At 32.2% G+C, this 9,597-nt stretch overlaps 1 long non-coding RNA gene across 2 annotated transcripts; it reads left to right on the top strand.

Moving 5' to 3' along the window:
* Positions 1 to 4,363: 4,363 nt before the first annotated feature.
* Positions 4,364 to 6,557, top strand: LOC135840565 (uncharacterized). Of its 2 annotated transcripts, XR_010557761.1 has the most exons (5): positions 4,364 to 4,447; positions 4,545 to 4,667; positions 4,803 to 5,029; positions 5,755 to 6,052; positions 6,198 to 6,557. It is a non-coding gene; the product is annotated as an uncharacterized LOC135840565 (long non-coding RNA). The 2 variants fall into 2 exon arrangements; XR_010557760.1 differs by having other exon boundaries at positions 4,402 to 4,667.
* The last annotated feature ends 3,040 nt before the right edge of the window (positions 6,558 to 9,597 follow it).

The following is a 9,597-nucleotide window of genomic DNA, read 5'->3' as shown; positions in this document are numbered from 1 at the left end:
AAGGGGCGTCTGATGACAACACTTTTGATAGGTATACCTAATTCAATATTTTAGAAATTAAAATTTACAAAAAATAGTACATACTTCATCTGGTGATTTCTGTAGCCAGCATCTTGCTATTGTTTGAATGAGATTTTCAACCACATCGTGTAGTCAATTACTGAGTCGAAAATCTGACATGATGAAATCCAATCTGAATTTCAGCTATGAAAAAATTTCATCAGGTGAGAATGGAAATTATCCATTGTCAATTTTTTTAAAGCTAAATTTGGATTGTATGCCTGATTTCCGACTCAGTATAATGCATTCCACGAGATGTCTGAAAATTTCATTCAAGCAACATCAACGTACCTATCGGCCTCAGAAATCACCAGATTATTTACAATTTTTTAAATTTTTTTAGTTTGAAGAGAGGATTACCAAAAAAATTGTTTTTGGATTTACAACGTGATCTTGCGATTTATCAAAAAAAAGCTCTCTTGGCGACATGAATTCATGTTTTTATTTATTCATTTTTCACCAGACTCCCATTCCAAGTTCTCTGAATATCAGTAAAGTCATAGGAAATACGGATTGCCTTTTTTTTTTTTGCATTTCTTTTCACCTAAAAATTGATTAGTATCGTATTTTTAAAGTATATGTACCTATCTGATGAAGTTCTATTTTTAGTTATCGTTACTTCATACGTAATTTACACAATTTTTTTCAATCCATTGCACATTTTTTTGGTCGCAAATAAGCAAAAACATTTTTTCAAATTTCCTTTTCTCCAACGTGAAAAAATTTTTAGATGTGATTTTTTTCAATTTTGTAATATTGGACTTAACTATGCCGTATGATAAACTCATCAGATCTTCTCAATATTGATTCACTCAATACTAAACTATGAGAATCTCAAAATTACAAATAAAATACCCAACCAAAAAAAAGTGCCAAATGATGAAATATAAGAAAAATTGAATAAATTGTAAGTACATACTTAACCTAATTATTTCTTCACCTTCTGGGTTCCTCCGTACACATTTTATTTTTCAATTTTACTCCATTTGAAAATTTTTAAATCGATACTTATTCGAATCAAGCGTGTCAGGAACTTGCATATTCTTTGAAATTAGCAAGAAAGGCTAACACACACCAAGTCTGATTCTCCAGTTACAATTTACTTACAATGTGATTTACCTATTCTTAACTGCGAGGTTTGTATACGACAATTAGGTAAGGAAATTTTCGTTGTTTATTGGTATTGATGAATTCTAAAAATTGTCTTCTTTGATTTTTCATTCCTTTTGGTTGAAATTCTACCTTCGTACCTTCATCTGTAGGTAATTTTATCATTATTTTTTTAAATTAAAATCAAAAATACCTAATATAAAATGACTGATGTTGTTATAGAATTGAGTGTTGTCGATAAATGTGGTGAAAAAGTCGTATCTTAATTTTTCAGTAATGTAAATGTGTTTACGTAAGTATATTTATTCGTATCATCTATTACAACTTTCATAATTTCGATGTGATCTTCAGTAATCTCAAAGTGTTTCTATGTGCTGAAACGAAAACTCATTTCTTCGCGCCAAAAAAATAATATCTACTTTTCGTTATTTCGAACAGACCCAACGATTCTATTAGAGAAACGCCATCTATGGCAAATGACTGTACCAACGTTGTTAATTAGAGCATTGGAACAGTTGGTGCGGGCTTTTTAGAGAGCACTGTTTGCCGAAATTAAAGGGTTGAATAGAGAAATTAAATTTGCTTCAGGATGCGTATACTGTTGGTAAAAAACGAACACACATCGCAGTCGAAAATCAATCATATAGGTAACTCAATCAATGTAGGTAAGGTAAGGAAATACATTGTTTAAAAAATTGTTTTGAAAAAATATAATGGAAGTTTAGTTAGTATATCTGCGATTAATTTTTTATATAAAGTACATACCTACTTTCTTTATTGAACTATAGATACTTTAATTAAATTATTCCATTAAGAAATGTTGAAAGTGATCAACAAAATGACTTTCTTAAATCCGAAGAATTGGAAAATTCATTAAGACCCCGCGCAAACATTCCAGCTAGAAAAATAAAGATCATGATTTCTTGCGTCGGAAGTGGTGATTTTTGTCAGAAAATTATCTAATTTGTCACAATACAACTACTGATCCTTCATAGAACTCGTAAGTAAGTAGTAAACCATCAACCTATGTTCGGATCACGTTCATCAACCTACTTAATTATAGTGAGATTCAAGAGTTCCCAAAGCTAGCGTAGATAATGTAGATATAATAAATAGCCAATGTAATTCAATTCCATCAGTTATACCTACAACATGCATAAAAATGACAAATTCAGTTCACATTCAGGTTGAAATGGTTTCGAGAAAAATTAACCACCACGTGGAACTTTTTGATTCGATACGACTTGGACTTGAACGAAACTCAGCTGTATCGACGAAGAGTACCTAATTATGCTCTGAAATTCTTGAAACTAAAATTTTAGACACCAATAAAGTTCATATCTAAATTTTAGGAGAATTTTCGAGAGTTGATAAGGTATTTTTTTTGAAAATCCTTTTACGGTGATTTTTCAACCTCACGTATCTAGACTTACTTTCATTTTCAAACACAATAAACCAATAATGTGAAGAAATTCTACTGTTCGAACCCCCCCCCTCCTCCCCCTTTCTTCAACCATTGACGAGTTTTCAATTTTTTCGAAAACTTCAAATTGCAGTAAAAGGATTTAGGTAAGTACCTATATGCTACCATATTTTCAAGAATTTGATTTTTTACCATTTTTTTTTTTTTTTTTTTTTTTTTTTTTTGAGAATAAGTAGGTATACAAGTTTGTTAGAAACTTTACTTTATTTCGAGCTGAAACGCTCGGGATTTCATTGATAGTCATTTAAAACGGTCTTTTTCTGGAAGCTTCAGTACAGTCAAAAACCATGTTTTTTTTCACAGCATGAAGAGGGGAGATAGGTCAAAATGAAGAAATAATTCATGTACTAGTTCATTTTACTTGAGAAAAAAACACGTATAAATTTGAAAAATCTGTTAGAATTTTTCCAGCTTTCAAAAATTCACCAAAAATTCCAAATTGAAAACTTGAGAAAACTAAAATTTTAGTGAGAAGGGGTTTCCAATCAATGTGTCACTTCAACACGTATTCCCTTTTTCAAAAAACAATAATTCTGAAAAAAAAAAAATGAATGTTTTGGTAGAAAAATATAAAAATTAGGTGAGTCATTAAAAAAAAAGAAACGTGTCGGAGAATTTCGGGCAAATTCGGGGTAGATCTTTACTCTAAAAAAGCGTGATTTTTTCGTCTAGTCCCTGCCCAACCTGTTTTGGATAAAATCGCTTAATATGTACTAAAAGATCAATATTGAGCTATTTTAGGTCAAATTCTGGCATTTTTACTTCGTTGAAATCGTGACAACGTGATTTTAACGTTTTTTCGAAGAGTAAAATCTCAGAATTTGACCTAAAATAGCTCAATTTTGAAAATTACCGGAAAAATCAAATGAAAAATAATCGAACACTTGCTAGGGCGTTTCAAATGTAAATTCTTCGATTTATTTGAAAAAATATGCATAGACGCCTTTTTCAGGGGTGCCCAAAGTGGGGGTCTCTAAGAAAAAGGGGTTCAAAATTACGAATATGCAGGGAGTTTAATTGAACTTTCTCCCCTAGATAATTGAATATATGTCTCAAGCAGGTTCCAGTTTCCCAGGGGTTCCTAAAATATCCAAATTACAAAAAATAGGAAAAATAAATTTTTGAGTACCAGCGAAAAATTTTATTGAGCTCAAAATTCGGTAAGATGGAAGTCTTTCAGATATTAATAAACTGTAAAAAGCTTTTTAGCGGGGCTCAAAGGGGTAAGTTAAAAATGGTGGTTCCAAAATTTTCCAAAAATTAAAACCCCCCTCATTTCTACCCCCGAGGGTCGAAAATAGAAAAATTGTCTCGTATAATGTTTAACAGCTTCAAACAGATATTTTACGCTAAAAAAAGGTTTTGAAAATAATACTCAATGGTTCCAAAAATTATTTTTTTATTCGCAACTTTGAAGACCCCTGGAGCCCAAAAATTGGACATTTTGGGTTAACTAACCATCAGATTCGTATTTTGGGCATTTATTACAACATTTCAAGAGTGGTTCAGTCGATAACTGTCTGGTGCCAAAAAAATGGCCTTATCGATATTCCTCTATCCTATGATAGGAATTTTCTCCTTTTTTTCAGTAGGTAAATCAAATTTTTTATTTTTGGACATCCTGTACAGGCAAATCGAATACCCATCTATCTATATTTTGGTTTTACAAAAGATAACCCAAATGGAAAATATTATTTATAATCAATGCTACCTCTTTCTAACATGTGAATTCCGATACGCAGATAACAGTAATTAATTGAGATTTTAGTAATACCGAACTCTTCAAAGCTTGTGGTATGTTTGTTTGTACACTTCTTAATACTCGTCAGTTCGCTGTAATCAAAGCTAATAATTTTTTTTTTCATTTTTAAAACACAAAAAAACGAATTAGGGGCCAAGTGAATTTTATTTTTTGTTTGAACAGTATCAGTGCAATATTGAAATCGGGTCTAGTGAATTTTATTCTGCAATATCTACCAATTGTAGTACAGTTGAAGTGATGAAAACTTTTCTTGTAAGTTCAGCTTATTGTTAACTAATTACTGCCACTCATCATTGTAATAATCTGTGACTATAATGATATCAATATTTTCCAAATTATTAGAAGTTATTCGTCATGGAATTAGAGTTGTTTATTTATTTTTTGCAGATCGTCATGCTTATTCTTAGCGTCTTCGTGGTTCTCAGTTGCAGTATACGTCTTCCTAAATGGTTTAGTCTTCCCGAAAGAAACACTAAATGGTTTCCTGTCGACACTGACACTAGGCCGCCTCCTTGGTATGAAGAAGAAAACTTTGAGACTAGTACACGATGTGATTGGCCTCCATGGTTTGATGAGACAACACCATCTTGAAGAACTTTTCAGACTCCAATCAAGTAGGCATATTGTACATCGAGTTTATCAAGTCAAATTTGCCTAATCTCTGACTAACAGAAGTTATAGTTGATGCATCAACTTTGTATATTGGTAAAATTATTCCATAACACTGTTCAAATGAGTTCAATTCATTTTCATTCTATTAAAATGATTAGCATGCCATAGACCATAATTTCAAATTTAAACGATGGTTCCAAAAGTATAAATACCGAGTATCCAAGAATATAAGGAGTTTTGATGAATCGAATTGGGGAAAAAATTCTCGAGTTAAAAATTGAAAAATTAAGTACCTAAGTTAACTATGTACAAGTAGGTATTAGATGGGTATCGAAAAAATATGCGTTTTAGTTATTACTCGTATTTTGATGCAAAATGAAAGCTTTTCTCATGCTCTATTGAATTAATCACTCAACACTACCCAATTTTTCTGAAGATTATTTAATTTTTAAAAGATACCCATAAGTACCTACAGGGAATTTTTTCTCTTTTTCGGTTAATCAAGTTTTTTATTCATGGACAATTCTGTAAGTACAGACAAATCGAATACCTATATATGTATTTTGGTCTTGCATAAGATAACCCGATTGGAAAATTTTATTTCTATAATCAATGCCATCTCTTTTCAACATGTGAATTACGATACACAGATAAGAGTAATTAATTAAGATTGTAGGAATACCGAACTCTTCGAATCTTATGGTATGTTTGTTTGTACACTTCTTAGTACCTACTGGTCAGTTCACTGAGTGATGAGTTGAATCGAGTTGTTTAAAAATCATTGAAATTTGTATCCAGGCATAGTCTGCGATCAGTGTAATAAGATTCCAACTGCACGCTGTAATCAACGTTAAGTAATAATAAATTTCCGGATTTTTGATTTCCATTAAAAAGAAAAAACGAATAAGGTGAATTTTTTTTTTGTTTGAACAGTATAAGTGCAACATTGAAATCGGATCTAGTGAATTTTATTCTGCAATATCTACTAATTGTAGTACATAGTTGAAGTGATGAGAACTTTTCTTGTAAGTTGAGCTTATTAGCTATTACTGCCATTTATTGTAAGAATCTGTGACTATATAATGATATCGAAATTTTCTGAATTATTAGAAGTTATTCGTCACTGCATTAGAGTTGTTTGTTTATTTATTATTATTATTTTTTTTGCAGATCATTATCCTTATTTTTGGTGTTTTCGTGGTTCACAGTTGCGGTATAAATTTTGCTAAATGGTTTCTTTTTCCCGAAAGAAGTACTAAATATTTTCCTCTTGCCGGTTTTGACACTGAGCGTCCTCCTTCGCATGAAGAAGACACAATTGAGTCTATCACACGAGATGACTGGCCTCCGTGGCTTTACGCGACAAGGAAAACAACATCTTGAAAAACTGTTCGGACTCCAATCAAGTAGAACTAATGCGCATCGAGTTTATGACGTCATATTTGCCGAACCTCTGACTAACAGAAGCTGTAGTTGATAGATCAACTTTGTATATTGGTAAAATTATTCCATATACACTGTTCAAATGAGTTCAATTTATTTTCATTCTATTAAAATGATCAGCATGCCATAGACCATAATTTCAAATTAATACGATCGTTCCAAAAGTATAAATACCAAGTAGCCTATCCAAGAATAAAGGGTTTTGATGAATCGAATTGGGAAAAAAATTTCTCGAGTTCAAATCGAAACCTTGAATAGCTAGGAAGTAGCTTGGTAAAGAAAACATTCTTCATTTTTAGAAAATGCTCCCTCCTGGAGGGCCCATGCATCCCCTCCAGAGGCATCTCCGAAGCTAAACATTTTTCTGTACCTAATGAAAGTCTCTGCTGAATGAGGATCAAAATCCGTCGACTTTCTTTTCGCGATTGACCCCAATATTATTGAATTGGAATTTACACTTGTGAAAAAAAATAGGTATTAGGTAACAAAAATATGTATGTACCTGACCGCGAATCACAATTTCATTGGAAAACTAAAAATGCTCATTTTTCTTAGCAAATGATTTTGGGAACATTTTCAAAAATCTCCTTATGTAATCTAAGCACTTCACAATCTAAAACTCATAAAATTTTTAAAAAACGGTAGAAAAGCAAAGAAGATTAATTTCTTTTTGGGGGAGGGGAATGTGGTTTATAAATTACAAGATGACAATGTACACATCGTGTCAAGAATTATGAGAGCAGGCTTAAGTACTACTAGTAAGAGGAATTTTTATTCACAGCATTAGAAGAGTTAGTTCCGGGTAACATAGGTGAAATGCTTTTATCATCGGATCTTTGAAATTTTGATTGAACATTTTTGGGTACCTCTAAAATGAATTCTGGACATAAAATAGAGGTAAATGTCCTCACCCCAACCCACCTGCTTGCCTACAATGACGAAAAACCTTCTTTTTTTTAGGAGAAAAATCATACTTCAACGAATTCTGAATTAAAAATGCTGAAATCGCCGAAAATGTATAGAAGATACATGAGTCTCGCTGCGTGAATTTTTTCAGAATATTTTGGATCCCCAGGGGGAAGATATTGAGCAAAGAATATTTTGAAACCGCTCTATCTTCAAACCTAATTCCGGTAAACAAATTTTTTTTCTTTTAAGAAATACCTACGCTTAGATTAGTACGATTTTTGGAAATTTTTTAAAATTTTTCCTTCAGATAATTCATCTTTAAAAACTCAAAAAACTTGAAAATGTGTTTTTTTGAGTCATGGCATCGCCAAAAAAGTGATATTTCTGGTATGTGACCTTTACAGATGTCCAATTGTAAATCCAAATTCATATTCGTGTTGAGGGGGGGGGGGCAATTCACATTTTTTTAAACGATACCTATGTATGTATTGTCAATGTTCTTGCCACAAAATTAGGGGAGGGGTTGTCCATGGACCTAAAATGAGGTTTTTGAGAATTGGTATCGTTTTCTACTGTTTTTAGAATCCTGTATGCAAAATTTCAGAACTACTTACATAACCAGAAGTAGCACTTTTTTGACAATGCCACGTGACACAAAAAAGAAACACTTTTGAGTTTTTTTGGTTTTTAAAGATGATTCATCTGAAATTTTTTTTGAAATTTCCAAAAATAGTACCCATCTAAGCGTACTTTTAAAAGAAAAAAAATTGTGTACTTAGGTACTGGAATTTGGTTTGAAGATATAGGTACGCTTTCAAATTTTCTTTGGTCAATATCTCCCCCCCAGGTGGGCTGCAAAATTTTGAAAAAAATTCACCTGGCGAGGCTCATGTCTTTTCTTTATGAAATTGGGTCATTTGTGCACCCTTGACGGAACTCCGAAAGAAAATTCGTAGGTATTTTATTCCACATAATTCGGTTTCAAAAACTACAACCAGTGAAGTAAGTAAGTTTTAGGTCGGTTTTCAATGCATTGTTTGTTGATGAGTTTGAAATCTCCCTGAATGATCATTTTTTAAATGGTAGAGTAATTCAACACAATCTTTTTGCACTTATTCTCTCTCAGTTTCAGGTTGTAGATATATTATTGCAATATGTGCTGATATTTTTCGTATGTATCGATCCCTTTGGGTAGCCAAAAAAGATTGGCATTTACAAACTATTTTTTATCGTTTTGAACTCAATGAAGTTCTAACATTGGCCGAATTAACCACATTGGTGAATGGTATCGGACCTGCGTTGTTTTTAGCAACAAAATGCTTGAAAAAAGTTGTCGATTTGGTTAAAAATTTATATCCTAAAGCTGCTCAATCTATTCAAGATGAGTTCTAAATGGACAATATTGGATGTCAGGAGATATGGACGTAAATTCTGCTATCGAATTGCAAAAAAAAGCTCATTCCTGATTGGGAAAATTTGGGATTAATTTAGCCAAGTATCAGAGTAATTCAAACGAATTTCTCAAGACATTGAATCCATCATTGATCAACCCTCTCAAGCACAGAGTGATTGGTGGCGATGACATTTCGAAAATTTTCGACATTTTGGGCATTTTAACGCCTAGCTGTTTCAATTAGTGAGAAAATTCTCCTACAAACCTTATGGAAAGAATTTATAGAGAATGGGACCAGTCCATTTCCGCTGATTTATCAAAAAATTACTTAGCATAAGTATCTAGAGGAAATTACCTCTTTTGGTAAGTGAAGGTAATTACGCCATATTGGCAATTACGCATTTACGCCACTACCGCAGTTCTCATCGTAAACGGGTAGATGGCGCCGTGTGACGATTTTTAGGTGATTGTACTGTTAAAGCCAAGACAGGAAAGCCGAAAATATCACCGGACCCGATAATTTTCTGATCTGTGGCTAGCTTTTTCATAAATTTGATACCATAAAATTGTCATGTTGAATTGATCACAGTTTGGAGGAGTAAAAAATTATTGAAGAATATGTTACCCCCAGAAAATTTAATCCCGATCCCAATGATATGAACAGTTTTTGTTATTTCACAAAGTAAGTAGGTATTGAAATGTTGGAAAATATACAAAAGTACCATTGTTGAAAATTACGCCACTTTAACAAAACTCCTTCACGTCTTTCTCATATTTGTCCAAAATGCTAAGAAATAATTTTTAGCAACATTTTTATAAATTTTA

Source organism: Planococcus citri, chromosome 3 (assembly GCF_950023065.1).
Source record: "Planococcus citri chromosome 3, ihPlaCitr1.1, whole genome shotgun sequence".
NCBI classification, from domain to species: Eukaryota; Metazoa; Arthropoda; class Insecta; order Hemiptera; family Pseudococcidae; genus Planococcus; species Planococcus citri.
Note: the sequence above shows the minus strand (reverse complement) of the source record. Positions and strands in the feature narration are given on the sequence as shown.